The sequence below is a fragment of the Rhipicephalus microplus genome, chromosome 9 (assembly GCF_043290135.1).
Source record: "Rhipicephalus microplus isolate Deutch F79 chromosome 9, USDA_Rmic, whole genome shotgun sequence".
NCBI lineage: Eukaryota > Metazoa > Arthropoda > Arachnida > Ixodida > Ixodidae > Rhipicephalus > Rhipicephalus microplus.
In genome coordinates, this window is record NC_134708.1 from 22889974 (window position 1) to 22908449 (window position 18476).

The window sequence follows — 18476 nt, forward strand, 5'->3', positions numbered from 1 at the left end:
TATGTATACCTACCAAGATTCTTGTCGTGCCAGGGAAACCCTACACGCATTACCAGGATTTCGGGACATATGCACTTAGCGCTACCTCTAGTCGGCGACTACGGTGGCCTGCCGTAACTGAATAAAAAAAAGTTGTCGAAGAAAAATCATATCTGACGAAAACAGATAGTTATCAAAAAGGACTCCCGCTTGTGTACAGGAGAGGCTTAACTGAACAATATGGCAAAGTTACAGTGTTGCACTGCAGACCGCGTGACTTCCCAGAATGTTTATTAGTTGACAATGGGGCCCCTTGTGTTTCCAATGGGTGGTGTTCAAACGCCCTGGGAACCCACATGTTTTGTAGTACAATACTACACCAAAATCCTTCAGCAGTTATCTTCTGCAAAACTGCCAGAAACGTTTTGATAACGAACCTAATTCAAAAGATCAACGTTTTCGCCAGTTCCAAATTCAGTTATGGCAGGTTGCCATTGCTGCCGTAAAAAATGTCCGTAAAAACTTAAAACCCGAGAATGCTTACCTCAATCGTTGACGTCATGGACGCTTCGGTTAACAGAGCTGTGGGCACTGTACGAACGGGAATTGATGGGCGCCCGTGCTATGCACTTTCTCAAATTTCACTGTTGTGGGGATGCCAACACGTTTTTTTTTTTTTTTTTTTGCTTACTACAGGTGCCCATGATATACGAAAACTACCACAAAACATGCCCGCTTGCGCACCATGATTACAATGTTCTCTAACGTACCACGTACAAACGATATGATGCCCTCTCGGTGGTTAATCACAGCGATAAGCAGAAGTAAAATTTATTGATTGTGCCGCCACAGACAATCGTGATATGTTTTCTTCGCGTGAGGCAGACAGTGATACGTCTGATCCACTGCTTTGCCGTGCAGCCTCCCCTCCGTTCTTCTTTGCCTCGCATGACTGTCGTGCGGGATCAACCGATTCGACTTCATCGCGTGCGTTTGCGACTGCGCAAGCGGCGAAAAACAGCGTAAAACGAAGAAGCGTGATATCCTGATAGACTCGAACGCTTACCCCCGTATTCACAAACGCTCCTCGACTCGACTTTCACCCTTCACTTGACAGAGTTGAGCACTGCGCCACAGCTCGGCTCAAAAAAGACGCCGCGCTACTCGAGAATCACAGCAGATTATCGCTGATATGCAGTGACTTGCCATGCCTAGAGACGGCGCGCCCGTCGGCTTTCTCAAGTGAAGGTGAAGCGTTGAGTAAAGGGACGTTCTAGAATACGGTGGGGGTGGTGGTAGTGGTGAGAAGATGAGAAAAAAGCACCTAATTTTTGCAACCCGGTCGGGAGCATGGCGCAGTGCCTCTAGAATAGGTGGTAGTGGTTAGAAGGAAGAGGAAAAAGGCACCTAATTTCTGTCTGCCTTCAGGCGACACGGCGCAGTGCCTTATAGGGGGGGGGGGGGGGGGAGAGGGATAAAAAGAATAAAAGGAAAATAGATGAAGAAATAGACAGGCAAGTGACAGAAAATAGAAGGAGATAGGAAAGTGTGGATCCGGTCGAAGCAGTCCAAGGGCGGGGCGCCACAATGCGAGAGCTGCACGGCGTCAGGAGACCGCGGAGGGCGAACCAGTCGGCGGGAACTACGCTGGCGTCGGAGATCGCGAGGGCACAACCGTCCAGCTTGAAATCCTGCGAGCGAATCGTAGAATAAGGGGAAGGGGGGGGGGGATTAGTGTGCAGGCATTGTTCGCGTGCTTTGAAGAAATAAGTGGCGAGGAGGATAGATCGCCCAAGCGAAGGGTAGCGTACGAGAGGAGGAATCCACTCCCTCGTCTTTGAACGTAGAGCTGTGAGTGGCGCTTTGACAGATACGCCGAGGATACGCTGCGCACGCAACTAAAAACTGCGCAGTGTCTCGCGATCTCGAAAGAGACTACGATTTTTATTTCTGCTCTGCCGACGCCCGAGAGGCATACAAACGCGCGCTCTGTCAAACCCGCGATCTTGCGCAGAACCAGCTGTCGCCTCGAAGCAGCTGCGAAACACACGCGGCGTCCGACGTAACACGCATTGTTGTCGCCGTCTCGACCGGCGTCTTCGCAAGCACAGTGCGTCCATGGCTCGCCACTCGAGGAGCGCCTCATGTCACAGGTACGGTAACTTTTTCGTTGTCGTTTCACTGACGAGAGCGTCGAGCGGGCACACACTAACCGTGAACAAAGAAGGTGGAACACAAAGGGGAAAGGCTATGTGGACCCACATCTTTTGCCCACCGCAGCCTTGGTGAAACAGTTGAGCATCCGACGCTGCTGTGTCAGCCAGAGTGTCGCTGCGGCCATGCACCTAATGGTTAAATAGGCGCACTTCCGGCCTGGTGCTCCGCAGAACAAAGTTTATAGTCGCGTGGGAGGGCACCCACGCTGGGGGAAATAGGTGACCAGTAAAAGAGCGAGGCATTGTGGGATGCAACGTCTGCTACCGGCTTCCGGTTCGAGAAGAGTAGACGACGGCAAACCGCTTCGCCGCAAGCCTCAGGTTGTTCGTGATTCGCGCGCGCGGTCACCCGTTTATCTTCGTCATGATAAACCATGGTCGGTTGTTCAGCCGTTGGCTGCTCCAACTCGAGCGTGCAAGGCAAACGCAGGTATCAATTGGCATGTAATGAAAAACGAGATGGGCCGCGACTGTCAAGAGAGCCACAGCGACAGGGAGCCTTTGAGTACGGAACTTTGAAGCCAGAGTGTGCGAAAACCATTTTATCACAGGTACGTGTGTATTCCACATTTTAAAAGCTTACACATGAATTTGCTGCCAATATAGTACTGAGAATTGTGAGAGATAAATATCGAGAAATAAATATTTAGCAAAGATATTATGGGAACGAGCGGGCGTAATCTACCTGTCATACGAGATTAGCGCCAACCATTGCACCCATATATATGACGAAAAACGCGAAAGCTTAACTCAAGAGTAAGTTTACACGAAGTGCTGGACGAGATCATTTGAGTTTATCTTGGTCAAACTGTGCACCAGGATGGCACCCAAAGCAAGAAGTGCGTTAAACAAGCGCAGGGTCTAGATTAATCGGCGCCGTCTAGGTCTGACTGTATTGTTTATGTGCCGCCGTGCCGTGCAGCTTGACCAAGATCAGCGTCCGAATAAGCATCTGGCTTCGACTAAGAAATGCATCTTGTAGCGCACTGAAAGCTAGAAAAAAATATCTCAGCGCGCTCAAGAAGTGTTGCGCTTCATGCCGATCGACTGACGATGTCGGTCAAAACAGCAATCCCGAAATGAACTCTTGGCATACTGCTACAGCCATCCCCATCCCCTGAGACCTTCACAATGGTGACTTTTTATCTGCAGTAAAGTATCATACAACAACAACGGTTTGTGTATCGAATGATCTGCTAGCCAAACTGACAGTATACCCCCAGCAGCCTTAAAGCGTTGCAGATCATTTTAGTGCGATAAAAAAAGTTTCCTGACCGTTCATGGGATTCGTAGAGTGTCATCATCACAGTCATGGTTGGCAAAAAAAAACTTCTAATGCACTGTTATTGCACGGCGAGGTTCTTTTTTCAACGGAGCCGTACGAAAATTCACGCGTGCCACTGCTGACCCGCGTGGTGCGTCGAACTGGAAGCCATCGTATCCCAGAGTTCCCTGCGATTGCCCATTTTACCGGTCACCTATTGGCGGCATGGAACCGTCAGACCTGAATTTAAGGTCGTCTTTTTTTTTAATTGTTGTCTCGTTGACGAGAGCGTTGAACGAGCCGACGCTAACCTAGAGTATGAGCAAATATGTGACGTGAAGGGGGAAGTGACACGGACCAAGTTAGCTGGCGGTGTGCAAAGACGGAAAGTTAACCCAGGCAAGAGAATTTTAAAAGTCGTTGTAGCGCGGCAATAAACACAGACACACGCAAAAGAAACTGAAGACCTCGGGGCCTTTTCGTTTCGGGTGGCCAACATTTCTTGTGTTTGACTGCCGAGTCGAATGTTGCGGGATCAAATCTCGGGCCCGGCTGAGAGATTAGTGGAGGCGAAATGCGAGCGGCCCGTGTACTTAGATATAGAAGCACGTTGAAGAACTCTAGATGGACTAAATTGCCTGAGCTCTCCACTACAACATCCCTCAAAATTATATCGCTTTTCGAGACGTAAAGTACCCGAGATTAACATTAACGTTTTTTTTTTCTCCTTGCTTGTGTGCCCTTTTTTCGTGCTACTGTGAAGGTTCAAAATTAAACGCAATGTGAAGCCACTCGTAACCGCATAACTTTTTGAAGTAGAAAGGCCTGGTTCTGTGTTCACACAATTCATCTTCGTTCTTGTTGGCACCATTTCTTTGGCTGGCGTCCTTCTCAAAGTTCACCCTGTTTTATTTTTTATTTGATCCCATCATGATATAAAATCTCGCTGGGGGCTGCTACATACATGTGTGGGGTATTCTACGTCATTCACAAAAAAATTGTTGCATCTCGGCAATGAAGATATTGAAGTGAAAAACAAATTGAAATTTTTAAGAATGTGAATACCTTGTTTGCATAGACCTTTTATGCTGAAATTTTACGCGTTCAACATGCCGGTCTAGTGCTTACCGTACTTTACTGCTGACCCAAAGGGCCCCGCCGGGGTGGTCTAGTGGCTAAGGTACACGGCTGCTGACCCGTAGGTCATGGGTATCGCATCCCGGCTGCGGCGGCTGCATTTTCGGTGGAGGCGAAAATGCTGTAGGCCCGTGTTCTCAGAATTAGGTGCACGGTAAGGTACTCAATTTCGACCAATTTCCGGAGCCCTCCACTACGGCATCTCTCGTAATTGTATGGTGGTTTTGGGACGTTTAACTTCACCTATCTATCTGCTGACCCAAAGGACTTGGGTCCGATTCTGACCGCACCGGTCGCATTTTCGGCGGAGGCGAAACTGATAGATATCCGTGGAGTAGGTGGTTTTGGTAAACGTTAAGTAACAGAAGATAGGTTACATTTCCGGCCCTCTACTACTACGTCCCTCGTAACCATTTGACAATTGAGGGAGAACAGTGCCAGAGAAAGTGTTGTCTGTTCTCAGTATTATTGTGCCGGACAAAAAAAAAAGAGCCCCTTCAATTTGCCCTTCTGTCCTTCATTTATAATCATATGGTGGTTTTGGCCACTAAACCCCAGATAGCATTATTATTGATGTTGTTGTTCTTGTTGACAACGAAAGTTGACAGCACGTCAACATCGCCCTTAACATTTTGTCCCTCGTCGATTGAACGTTGCCTTCTCAGCGGCACTCGTACCATCACTGAACGAATGCCGAACGATTCGTTTTGTTATTAGTACTGTCGCTTTTGAAATTGAAATTGCATGCTTATTAGGATAAGAGTTCCAAACTCCAAAAAAAGCACTAAACTCGCAGCCGCTTGACTTGCTGCTCCTGAACCTAGTGACGCTGACAACTGCTTTCACATACCTTCGTAAACTAGAACCAGTCATAAAGGCGGCCATGATGTCGTTAGTGTGCGCCTGCACGTCTTGATTGTTGAATATACAATGCATTCTGGCGATTGTGAAACGAAACGAGATGTATATCACCATTCATTTCATCAGATTTAACACGGGACGGCTTTCAGCTCTCCCATAGTAAAGTACTAAGTACCCTGAATCGTTAACCACTTTTTCTAAACACACAATCAAAAAAATGTTCTCCAGCACGTAGGATGGCTTTCAGCTCTCCCATAGTACAGTACCAAATGCTGTAAATCGTTAACCACTTCTTTTAAACACAATGTATGGCTAGTTGTACAAGTGTTCACAAAAACTAGCGTGAGCTACATGGTAGAGTACCTCGTACTCTAAATCATTAGCGACTATTTCTAAAAATAGCCTTTATGGCGGTGAGCATGAATCATTAGTTGTTCGCCACCCCAGCATAATTTTGGTCTACACGGCCTCATCAAATGCGAGGCCCAGGGGATGGCTTTTTGCTCTTCTATAGTGAAGTACTAAGTACTCTAAATCGATAACTTTATTTAAACACTACTGTGTACTCGGCACTTGCCGCATGGCTCCAATGGAGCAAAATATTTGTCAACATGGCCTCATCAAATGTGAGGCCCACGGTACGGCTTTGTGCTCTGCCGTAGTAGAGGACTAAGTGCTCTAAATCTTTAACCAGTTCTTCTAAACACAACTTCGGAATGCCGGAGAGTTGTATTGGATATGTTTGGCACAGTCCTAAGGCGAAATACGGGGACAGCTTGAGGCTCCCTGGTTGTAGAGTACAGCGTATACTCTGAATCGTCGAACATCTTTTTCTTAGCACAGAACTAAGTTCAATGGTTACTCCTCGCAGTGTACCACCCCGGCATGGCTTTCAGTTCTCCCATAGCAGAGTACCAAGTACTCTAAATCTTTAACCCACTTTTTCTAAGCACACAAGAACTCCGTTGTTTTAAGCAGTTTCGCATAATTTGTTCAGCTTGTATAAGAACGGCTCACTGCACTTTCATAGTTGAGTACAAGGCACTCTAAATCATTTCACTTTTCCAAACAAAACGGTTATTTTTGAAGATGCTTACCAGTATCCGTCACATGTCTGACGGCAACTTAGACTTTGAGCAGCATTGAGTCGAAGGCTTTGGAGGCTTCATCAAACGACAAAGCTGACAGGCGTCGCGTGTCGGCGTTTTACAACGATAACATTACTGCGTCACATAATGTCATGAAAGGTCGCCAGGGTATATAGCGTTATGATGACTTAACCATAAGACAGCGTCACTTGGTCACGGGTGCCCTATTGAAACGATCCTTATGCGATGTCCAATAATTCCGTATGTTTCCGTAAGAGTCTTACGGAAATATACAGAAAATATATAGGAAGCATATGTATTCTTACGGAAACATACGGAATTATTGGACATCGCATACTGTCGTTTCAATAGGGTGGGCCGATCTACAAGGTTGTGCAATACAGTTAGGTTCAGAAAGCTTGCAACGCCTCCGATCCCGGAGGCCGAGTGACACCACATTACGTGCAGGAAGCTTTCGGAAGTGATCTGGGGAGGGTGAACACGATTGAAAATAGCTTTGTGTTTGGAGTCGTCTTAGGTGAATGCACAAGGAGCTTTATGAGTTTTCACAAGCTCCGCTTCACACATAATACTCATTCTAACAAGACTTGTAGCTAGACTTGCTACGAACTGAAAAGCCTCCCATGTGAACTTACCAAGCGTATTTCCCAATGTCCCTCTTGTGTATTCACGGGATGTTTCTGCGCGCAGTGCATTGTTTGCCTAAATTACTATGCATTGCAGATGCCAAGAAGGACCTATTAAGATATCCCAGCCGTATGAATATTAAAATGATATCATCTGAATTCCGTTCTAGTGACAGTTTTGACGCTTTGTTATCTAGTTGATAGGTCAAGTACAAATACTTTGCAATTATATGTATTATACACTGCATTCGTGAGTGCTGTTCAATTGTTTTTTTTCAAATTAGAAGTCACCCTAGTTTCGTGCGTCATTTGAAATCTCATAAGTAATAAAAAATGACGGTCTGCTAATGCCAACTTACGCGGACGCTGTCGAAATAAACATCACCGTTTTGCTAGACAAAGCCTTAAGAGGTGCTTAATGCGTGAAACTAAACAGCGACAGGCGTATGATAGATGCGAATTTAGAAAGCGTTCTAACCTAGCAAGACGAATTGCGCTCTACCAGCTGCTAGGGCATAACTCCTTCGAAAGGTTTTCATTTTAGCCGCGGCAAAGTTTCCAGTCAACGTGATTGTCGCTAAAGCCAGATGGGATTCGCGACTCCAAATTTATGACGACTCATTAAAAGCTCATCGCAATGCAAGTGCTTTGGGTCACGGTGATAGTTTCGTCATACGCATTAACTCGCCTATTCGTTCAAGGTCAAGGTTCAAGTACAACGTCCTTTTACGCCTTCGCACAATGCTCCTTGCTTCGTTCGGTACTTGCCCATTACATTGATTAAATTTGTTTCCTCAATCGTTCCGAGAACAACGTCCTGATGAGGCAACGCTTACGCGGATCGCACGAAACGGCGAGGACATCGCCAAATTTTGGCGCTCAATCGGGGCCCACAGAATTGCGAGGCGTGTCTCACCACATGCGTGCCGTGGCGCCATCCTGTAGGGCAGTCTAGAGGTACGAAACTCGGCTCTCGACCTCCGAGACTCAAGGCCGCCCGTGGCTGGGTCCGCTTGGACGAAACTGCGGGTTTTTTGCATTGGGGAAACGTTCGCGAGCCTCAGCTTCGCACAAAACGCGGGAAACTGGGTTTCACATAAACGAACCGAAGTCTCCGAACGTCTATTCTTCGGTATTGTCAGCCTACGATGCTTCCTCATTGATATTTCTGTGTCGCTGCTCCAACGATTCCCAATTGGGACACTTCATCCTGTTATCCAAACGTGTTCTGGGAAACACAAAGGCTTGAAGTGTTCAATTCACCAAACAATACGATATTTCCCTATGCGAATTCTGAGCTTATAGCTTCATGTTGGTGCAACCCAAGCTGTGTTCGAAGTTCTGGCCATCCACAGCTGCAGCAATGCAACATTCGTTACATATTGCCACAGAAACTGCGAGCACTAGAATGCTAGCACACTGCTCGATGCTCTGCAGGCGCAGCGAGCCACGCTGAATGGCGTCAGCAACGTTACGACCTTGGTTACGACAAGCGAAAGCAGGCGAAGTGAATCTGCCAGCATTGCACGAGATCCGACTAAGTGACTGTCATGCGTGACGAAAGAACAAAAAGAAGTTAGAGGCCAGTCGCTCGTGATGTCGCCGGACTCTGCGTTTTCTCTCTTGCGTCCTATAATTCGCTCATTTCGTTGTGCCAACAACGGTGACGCCGCTCAACACAGCAAGCGCCGAAGAGTTGTACTCTAAAGGTGATCGTATAATAAATGTAGCTTGCGCCAATGTTTCTACAAGGGGTCTTGTCATCTTCAGGATAGCGTCATCTTCCTTTAGCAGGATTTTCATCGGAGCCTTGCGCACTCTCCCTCACCCTCAATGGGGAGGAGGATGAGCTCTAGAAAAGATAAGGGTAGCAGTCCTCGACTGTTTCATGCGTGCGTGTTTCTCACTGGGGGGAGGGGGGAAGCTGATATTCACTGACTTCGTTGCATCGCTGAAATCCGTCGCGCTATGGCGCTTGTCTGCTAACTGAAAAGTCGCGTGTTCTGCGCCAAAGCAGCCGGTTTTATTCGGATGAAGCCGAAATCCCAAGGGCCACGTATACGGGTTGATCTCATTACACGTCGAAGAAAACCAGATGACCAGTATTTCTGGAGCCTTCCACAATGGCGTGGCATACTATTACATCGTAATATTTGGCACGTAGGTCTTCCGATGGCATTATTGTCAGGCGAATATTGAAGTTTGTTTGAAACAGACAAGCATAGGCTTGAAAGGATTGCGATGGAGGTGGAAATGTTGTAGGCCCGTGTACTCAGATTTGGGTGCACGTTAAAGAACCCCAGGTGGTCGAAGGTTCCGGAGCTCTCATAATCATATGGTGGTTTTGGGACGTTAAACCCCACATGTCAATCAATCAGTCAAGGCTTGAAACATGGAGGAGGGAAAGGTAGGAGAGGGCATTCCCAGCCGGCACGCTACGTGAAAAGTGTGGAGGAAATGACATCATGGCGGCCATATTCACTAGGCACAATGGCGGCGTTGCTATGGTTACGTGTTGCGCAGTGGAGCTGGTCTAGCAGTGAGCGGCCGTGGCTGGCGGCGGAATGTGTGCCTCCCCAGGTCTCGTGCTGAGCCGTGGGGGACAATATCCGTGCTCTGCGCCGCATTAATGGTTACGCAGTGTTCTCCTGGCAGTTATTGTACTCATAGCAACGTTTATAAATCCTTTTGTCCATCACGGGGTTTCAACAGTGAGTAGAACAAGTGCATATCCATGTGTCGTGCGGCGGATGACGCGGATGAAGCAGTCAGTATTCAGCGAAATTGCGTTGAGCACCATGACGATGAGGAACGACGACGAATGCCTTGCAGGTCAGTGACGGTTGGGCAGTGCTCCTGCTTGTGACAACGGACGACGCTGTTGAGCCCTGCAAGACGTAAGGAGAACCATGGGCACATGCGTAGTTTCGTGTTGTGTGTGTACAGTAACAACTTGCATGTGCGTATTAAAACACCTTTTCTGTTCCGCTTCGTATACTCTCCACCAGCATTTCATGTAATCTCAATATGACAGCAACCGCGTTCAAGTGTCACTTGCACCGTGCTCGAAGTCACCAAGGTCGCAGAATGCTGACGCCGGTGAGTTTCACGCGGAACACGAACACAGGGACCGGACGCTGCGTAGGCCGCGTGACGGAATGCAACCGTAGAAGGCGCACGATCGATCGTGTTGTCTGTACAGTTGCTGAATTAAAGACGTGAAAACACTCGTCGTTGTCAGTGCATCTATAGCGCGCGTTCTCTTGTCCTTGCTTCGTAGTCAGTGAGCTGTTACTCGCTGGTAATACTCGGACGAAATGATTGCGTCGAAGGTGTCAAACTGACCCAGAGTGTTGAGCCCCGTTCCATTAGTTTCGGATCGTCACGACACGCGCGCTGCGCAGCTCACGTGCTTTCCGAGCCGGAGAGAGAATCGTGCCTTCTGCTTTACATTCGGATGTAAACAAGACAGAAGAATTTGCCCAGTCATAATGGCCGACTTCCGGCTTCATCGCGGCTTTACAACGAGTGACGTCAGGGCCTCTCCTACCTTTCCTTCCTCCGTGGCTTGAAAGGATTCGCAACTTTCACAGATGGCGGCGTTGCCATGCGGAATCCATGGTAACTGTCGTTTGGGGGATGTCCACGCAGCCAGCCCATGCCATCGTTCAGTCGGCCTCACTTTGGCAGTTCGCTGGTGCTTTTTATTTTGTCGCTGGCAATTTCTACTACGGTTATTCTGAAGTCGGACAGGTACTGCGAGTCGCAGTATCAATGATTTACTCTTTATTGTTTGCTTGCTGAGCTAGAAGAATCACGAAATATGTTGGATGCCGCTGTGCAGACGACGTGCAGTCAAAGGCAAGGTCTCCTGCTTTGCACGAGCGCGGCCGCTCGATCCTCCCCGGGCATGGCACGAGCAGCGTTTACAAAGCTGCACATGCATTCCTTCACACCGCAGCAGACGATGTGCCCGGCGTTCGAAACTTTTCTTTATATATACGCCGCATACGCGTTTCTCAACACGTAGTGTCGAATATAATACATATTAGTCAAAAATACTACGCAATTAGCCGAAAATACTACGCATTTTGAAGTGACAGGCACACGGGCAGCGGCTGCTGGCGTGCCGGCTGCACGATCCTCCAAACGAAAGCCATGTTGGACTTACACTAGTGCCCTCTCTAGGCGGTGAAAGTTGCGAATAGGAATGCTACTTAGAAGAAAGACGCTCTCTCCCAAACGTCTAACCAATTAGCCCAGCAATCACAATATTGTAGCTGGGCTGATAAAAAAACAAGCGTCTTTATTAGGGAGAACTTGTGCCCACAAGTCTAGTGAGTATGGTCGTCGAAGTCTGAGTAGTTGTTGTTGTTGTTGTTGTTGTTGCCCCTTCGCACTGGCACATACCCACTATGGGGGATTGGCCATGAAATCTAGAAGTATCCTATATGAGATATATTAAAAGGTTTATCCTTAATGAAAAAACTAATGATGTAATAGAAAATAATAATTAACTAAAAAGGAATATTAAACTAAACAAATAATTGAAGATTGAATCAAGAAGAGAAAAGGTGAGGTAATACTACAGTGGAAGACAGAAATTTTGAGTAGACCAGACAATCGAGCTTATCTCACCCGGTCACAATCAAATGAATATGCAAATTTCATTCAAAATTAGACAAGTGTCTTCAGAAATATATTTAAGCAGGCATTATTATGACATGCGCTTTGATTCTCGAATGAAATTGCATACAGCATCGAATACGCTCCTGTGGCAATGTCCCAAGCTAAAGGCACCGAAACTTAGAACATTATCTGCAGTTAAATTTAAACCTACTGCTTGAAACGGAACAATTAAGAGTCTTTTCCTAATTAATGAATAGTTTTTACATGTTATAAAGTAATGCTCTATTGTTTCCGTTTCTTCACAGAATGGACACAGGGGGGATATCGCCAGACCAGCTCTGTGCAAGTAAAAGTTTAATGGAGGGACACGACATCGAAATTTGGTTAAAATAACTTCTAACTTTTTAGATTGACTCCACTGAGGTTTCCAGGGGTATGTTAGGTGCTGATAGTCCGTATATTTAGTAATATTTTCCATAATATCCGTATAAATAGCCCATTTTCTATATCTGATCGACACTATGTGTTCCGATTCTGGTAGTACCGAGATCACAGGGCCATCAAGTGTGGCTCGAGATAGTGAATCGGCTATTTCATTCAACCGTATGCCACAGTGTCCCGGGACCCAGACTAACTTCAGGAACTTCACATGAGGTGGAACTAATGTTTGTAATGTCGCTAGAGCTCTTGATTGTTCTGAAGCTGTGAGAGTAGTACACAGCGAAAGAGAATCAGTAATTATCATTGCACTCTCTTCGTTTGAAGGAAGTTTTCGTAGCGCTAAAATAATAGCCAGGAGCTCAGCTTCGAAAACCGGAGTGAAGTCTGGTAGTCTTACCGAGAATGACCAACCGAGGTAATCTGAGACGATTCCTACTGCTGCCTTTTCTTTATTCACAGAAGCGTCTGTGGCTATTATGTTCTTTATTTCCGCATGAGCTATGTAGTCTTCTAACCTGTCATTTAAGTAACTCGAAGATTGAAACTTAGATAGTGGGGGAAAAATTTCATCACATTCTATCGTAATATTGTGATTTAATGCTTTGGTTCCAATTACCGATCTGATATCCACCTTTATGCTTTCAAGTTTCTTTTGTACAAAAATAATCTGGGGAGTACGAAAGCGTGGCCAGTGAGCGAGGAAGAAGGCGTCGGGGTCACTAATAAAGGCATATGCAGCCCGTCTCGCTGATAAGCCGTAAAATTTCAAGTATGTTTGTACTGTTAAGATACGGAATCGGCAAAGAATAGTTGGTATGCGAGCTTCCTGATATAGTACATTAATAGCGACATACCTGGGGAGTCGCAAACACAACCGTAACGCTTCTCGCTCTAATAGAACTAACGGTTTAATTTTGTACGTAGGGCCACCCGAAAATAATATACACCCAAATTCGAGTATTGGGCGCATGTACATTTTATATATCATTAATAAGGTGTGTCTACGTAACCCATATTTTCTGTTGCTCAACCTTCGCAATAAGCCTGAAGCTCGTTGTGCCTTTGCCACGTTATAGTCTATGTGAGGGCTCCAGTTAAGTTTCTCGTTATAAATAATGCCCAAATATTTGATAGACTCTACTTGTGGAATCGGTTCCTGATTATAAAGTACTGAAATTTGAATAGAATCTGCTATAGGGAACACCAGGAGCGCACTTTTACTTATGTTTAGAGACAATGAAATTGAATGCAGCCAAATTTCAAGAGAATACATGTACTTTTGCAATTTTTGATGCAAAGAATAAATGTCACTATCTGCAACGAAAAATGCAATGTCGTCTGCATAAATGTAGACAGTGATATCTCGTTCAATGGGAATTGAGCTCATCAACACATTGAATAACAGCGGAGATAGGACCGCCCCTTGAGGTACTCCACGTTGCTGTTTGAATTTAGATGAGTGACATCCATCCTTTGCACAATAAAATTCTCTCGATTTTAGAAACTCTGCTACCCAATCAACAATATAACGCGGAAAGTCACATTCGTGTAAAGAATTCAATAAAATTGAGTGCTCAACGCTATCATAAGCTTTAGCTATGTCTAGTGTTACTAGTACCGCGTATTGTCGTCTTTTTCGGGCAAGCTGTATTCGGCTCTCTAAGTCGGCATGAGCACACCAAATTGAGCATTCGCTACGAAAACCTATTTGAAATGGTTTCAATATTAGCTTGTCAGCCATCCAAACTTTTATTCTATTATTGAGAACTCTCTCTATAATTTTGATCAGGTGAGATGTTAGAGAGATTGGTCTGATGTTGTCAATGTTAAAACCTGACCCTTGTTTTTTTAATATGGGAATCACTCTAGCTATTTTCCAGTCATGTGGTATCCAGGCATTGCTTAAGGAATAGTTTATAAGGTTGAGGACGTCGCCGGGTGATATCTGGAATAAAATTTTAATCATAGGAACTGTTATACCGTCAGGACCAGGAGCCGAAGAGGGTAAGTTTCTAATTACGGTTGACATTTCGGTCAATGTCACTTTTTCGTAGTCAGTCTTTATAGAGGACTTTTGCCAGTTGATTGTCAAAGTCGACGAAAATCTGTTAGCTAAACCTCTTCCGATTGCCTCTAACGAATTAGTCATTTCTTCCGTCGATAACCTGTCATAATCAGAGTTAGCTAGAGACGGCAGAATTTTGCGCGATCTCATATATCGGAATAACGCTTTCTTATTTCTAGGTTTGGAAAGAAAGTCGAAATGTTTTTTGTCATAGTCTTCTTTAGCTTTAGCCACGGTGCGCTTAAATGTAGCAGCAATAAACTTGTAATCTGCCCAATTTTTGGGGGACTGATTATGAATTAGCTGCTTCCAAGCCGCTTGTCGTCGTCTATGATCACGAGAGCACTCAGAATTCCACCACTGGCTACAAGGCTTTCTCGTATCAGACTCAATAGAAAATTCTGCTTTTTTGAACGTTCTTTTAATTACCGCACTTAATTTCATGGCTTTATTTTCATCGTTGTCTTCAGTGGGGGTAGTCAAAGCAACTTCTAGGTCATTTTTAAATTTGGAATAATTGATAAAGGTTCGAGCTTGGGAGTAAGATGGAATAATGGGGCAAGAAATTTCAAACAGTACTGGTAAGTGGTCACTGTTGGTGGCGCAGTCTAGAGTAGTCCAAGATACGCTAGAAATACCCGAGCTTATAAAACTCAAATCTAAGGCAGAGCGGGATCGGTCTCGGATAAATGTGGGAGTTCTAGCGTTGAGGCATGATAAATTATGGTCTATAGACCAGTCCCACAAGCGTTGTCCACATTGATCAGTCCTAAAACCCCAACTAGTGTGGTGAGAATTAAAATCTCCAACCATAATTTTTTCTGTGCACCACGAACTAACAGCCATGTCTAAACATCGCGTGTCTTGTACACCCAGAGGAAAGTAAAGATTTACCAGAGAGAAGGGAGAGCATCCAGGCAAGGTTATGTCTAAAGCGAAAATTTCACATTCGGGGGATATACTTTTGTACGAAGTTTTGATCTTTGAACTAATTTTATTATTGACAAAGAACGCTAAACCTCCACCTTTGGATGGGCGATCCAGGCGAAAAGACCGGAAATTAGGTAGGTAAAACGAATTATGTGCTGACAGCCACGTTTCTTGCAGTGCAATAATGTCTGGATTGAATTTACAAGATAAATACAATAAATCTGTACTAGCTGAATGAATAGATCGGCAGTTCCAATGAAGAATTTTGATAGAACCTATCATTTTGACAGAATTGTTTCGGCAACTACCTTATCTAAAATGCTGTCTTTAAGAAAATCGCTCTTCGATAGGTTCTCCTTCTGGTATTTTTTGTTTTTTGAATGTTTTGAAGAGCCAGTATTTTTGGAGACAGGGGATCGAGTGCGCTTTAGGGATTTGATGTCCATGTCCATATCATCATAATCCTGATCATCCTCTAGTATGTCTTCACCTATCCTCTGGTTGTCTGTACAAGAGGGCCCTGCAGCCTGTACCCCTGAAGGAGATGACTCTGCGTCTGCTTCACTTGGTGGGAGAGTTACGTTGTCTTGGGAAGTATCCTTCATATCTCTTGGTGTCCCATATATTTGCGTCAACTGAGTGGCTACAATATGAGATAAGGAGTCACAAAGGGTGGTGGCCAGGCGATCTATAGCTTTCTCCATCGCTTTTTCAATCATGTCTGCAATGGACACTGAAAGAGAAGCTTCTAAAGTTGCATTATGTCGGGCTGCAACACCAGCATATCCCTGGGTTCTTGCCTGAATTTCAGCGATGGCGTCTTTTCGTGAACAGCGTCTGCGATCAACAATTTCCATAATTTGAGTCTCCCGCGCTTTGGCTGAGCAATTAGCGTTATCTGCGCAGTGCTGCTCATGACAAAGACAACACTTTTCTTCAGTACAATTGCATTCATTTGCAGTATGTGCCTCACCACATTTTCGGCATCTGGGAGCTGACCTACATCCTTTTAAAGTGTGTCCATAGCGCCAACATTTCTGACACTGGAGGGGACGAGGTGACAGTTGTTCGACTCTGAATATTAAAGGCCACGCCTTGATTTCAGTGGGGCGAATCGACCCGGCAAATGTGACAATTACAGACTCAGTAGGGATCTTTGTCTGTTCTACAACTCGTGAGCATCTATAAACTGCAATAGCACCTGCCTCAGAGAACATCTCTAGGACCTCAGCTGGAGTCATGTTGATGTCTACGCCTCGGACAATACCTCTGACGCATGCTAGGTGAGGAGGAATGAAGGCGCTCACCGGATTGGTAGCGAACATCGAGCATTTAAGTAAGTCTTTGACACAGAGCTGGTCAGGAGAAAAGCAGACAATGCCTCCCTTGCCAAACTGCCGGACCTCTGTGATGGTGTGATAGTGAGTTGTCGCTGCTTTGAGTTCCGACTGGATCACTTTAGGGTTTTTCATCTTAATGACTCCGTCGTTGCTTGGGACTAGGGCCACAGGAACGGAAGCGACGCCATTGCGTAGGAACTGGTCCACTGGTAGCTCCTGCGGTGAAAGAGAAGCAGACCAGAGATAAGTCCCTGGTCCAGGCGAAGAAAGCGGCATCTGTCTGGATTGACTAGCCAGAAGGGTACTAGCTAATCAATGCTAAGGCTTTAGATACGCCTATCCAAGAAGAAATTCAGTAGAGGCTACTCAGATTTCAGCCAAACCCCCAGAGCAAGCAAGCGTGCGAGCCTCAGGAACCTCCGATCTTCTTTTCGGAGTCGGAGTTGCACAGATCCAACTGTCTTCCTCTTCCTCGTAGCCTGAGCGCGTGGCACATGCCAGTCAGGTCTTGGCTGGTGCTCGGGCCTCGATGATTGCGGCGGGCTACTTGAACGTGGCCAACCTGTCACGACAACAATAAAGTTTGTTTTTGTTTAGATTTTAATCTATAACACTCCACCTTTGATTAGTTCTAGCCGTTGGCCGACAACTGCTCAATGGATTTTCATGTGAATGAAACGAGGAAAATATTCTAGTCTTGGGTGCTTAAAATGGAATCTCCAGATGGCGTGTCTCAAGATCAAGGATCTGTTACTGCTGATGAAAACGATGTTAATCTGCGCGACTAATTGCAACGGACGGGTACCATGAAGATTGCACAAAATGTTCCCGTGTGAAACAGCTGCTGCTATACAACATTCGATTTCCCGCAGCACATCCACGTACCTTGAGGTTGCTCTTTCAATTGCTGCCAACGGGCACGCCCGTTGCGAAAAGCTTTTGACTTTTGTTCCATGCAATTCGTGGAGCCTTCCGGGCGTGATCTATCTGCGTGTAAACAACTGCACACCACTCGTGGCCACTTCGCTTCTCGGATGGAAGTACAAAAGTGTGGAACCAGGTCACCACCTCTCCGAGGCAATCACATGAATCTCGCAATATATACTCCCTCACCAAAATAATACGGGGCAGCGTGATAGAAGGTAGGGGTCAGTGCAAGGTAGTTAGATGGTGCAAACGTAATCATTGCACGTTGTGCAATGCCGACTAGGTATCTCCTCTTAAAAACTAATAGATTTTTATGGATATGATGGGTTTAACGTCTCAAAATCACCATATGAATATGAGACGCCCTAGTGGAGGGCTCCGAAAATTTCCACCACCTGGGGTTCTCTAACGTGCACCCAAACCTGAGCACGCGGGCTTACAGCATTATAGCCTCCATCAAAATGGCAGCCGACGCAGCCGGGATTCGATCCCGGGACATGCGGTTCAGCAGCCGAGTACCTTAGTCACTAGACCACCGTGGCGGGGCCTCTTAGAAACCAGTATATCTCTACAATGCCGCTGGCCTAGTTTGTGCAGTAGCATGTGAAAAGCACCGCTTACAAGACTGGAAAAATTTATTGAAGAAACGCTACCAGCTCCAATTAAAGCTAGTCACCGCTACAGGTAAAATACCGGACGGGATCATCGGATACATGACATCCGATATCACGAAACACTGCTATTCAAACACAACGTGTACCTTGCAGTGTCTGTACAGTAGAGTATTTCAGTGATTCAATTTGATGCCGCCATTATTGGGCTGTTAAACTGGGGTTTTTGCTGAACTAGGTCATTCGTTTCTTGAGGGACAAGTGGTGTGGTGGGTACGAAGTGAACACACAATTTCAGCCGCCCGTGTCCGTCCTTTGGTGTCTTTGCTTTGTATCCTTCT

At 45.9% G+C, this 18476-nt stretch overlaps 1 protein-coding gene across 1 annotated transcript in view; it reads left to right on the forward strand.

Annotated features, from left to right (window-relative positions):
• The first annotated feature begins 1912 nt into the window (after positions 1–1912).
• LOC119163605 (uncharacterized) overlaps positions 1913–18476 on the forward strand; it is a 67420-nt gene continuing 50856 nt past the window's right edge. The window contains exon 1 of the mRNA XM_075873314.1: positions 1913–2132. The gene's annotated coding sequence lies outside the window, so the exon portion shown is untranslated. The remainder of the gene's footprint in view (positions 2133–18476) is intronic.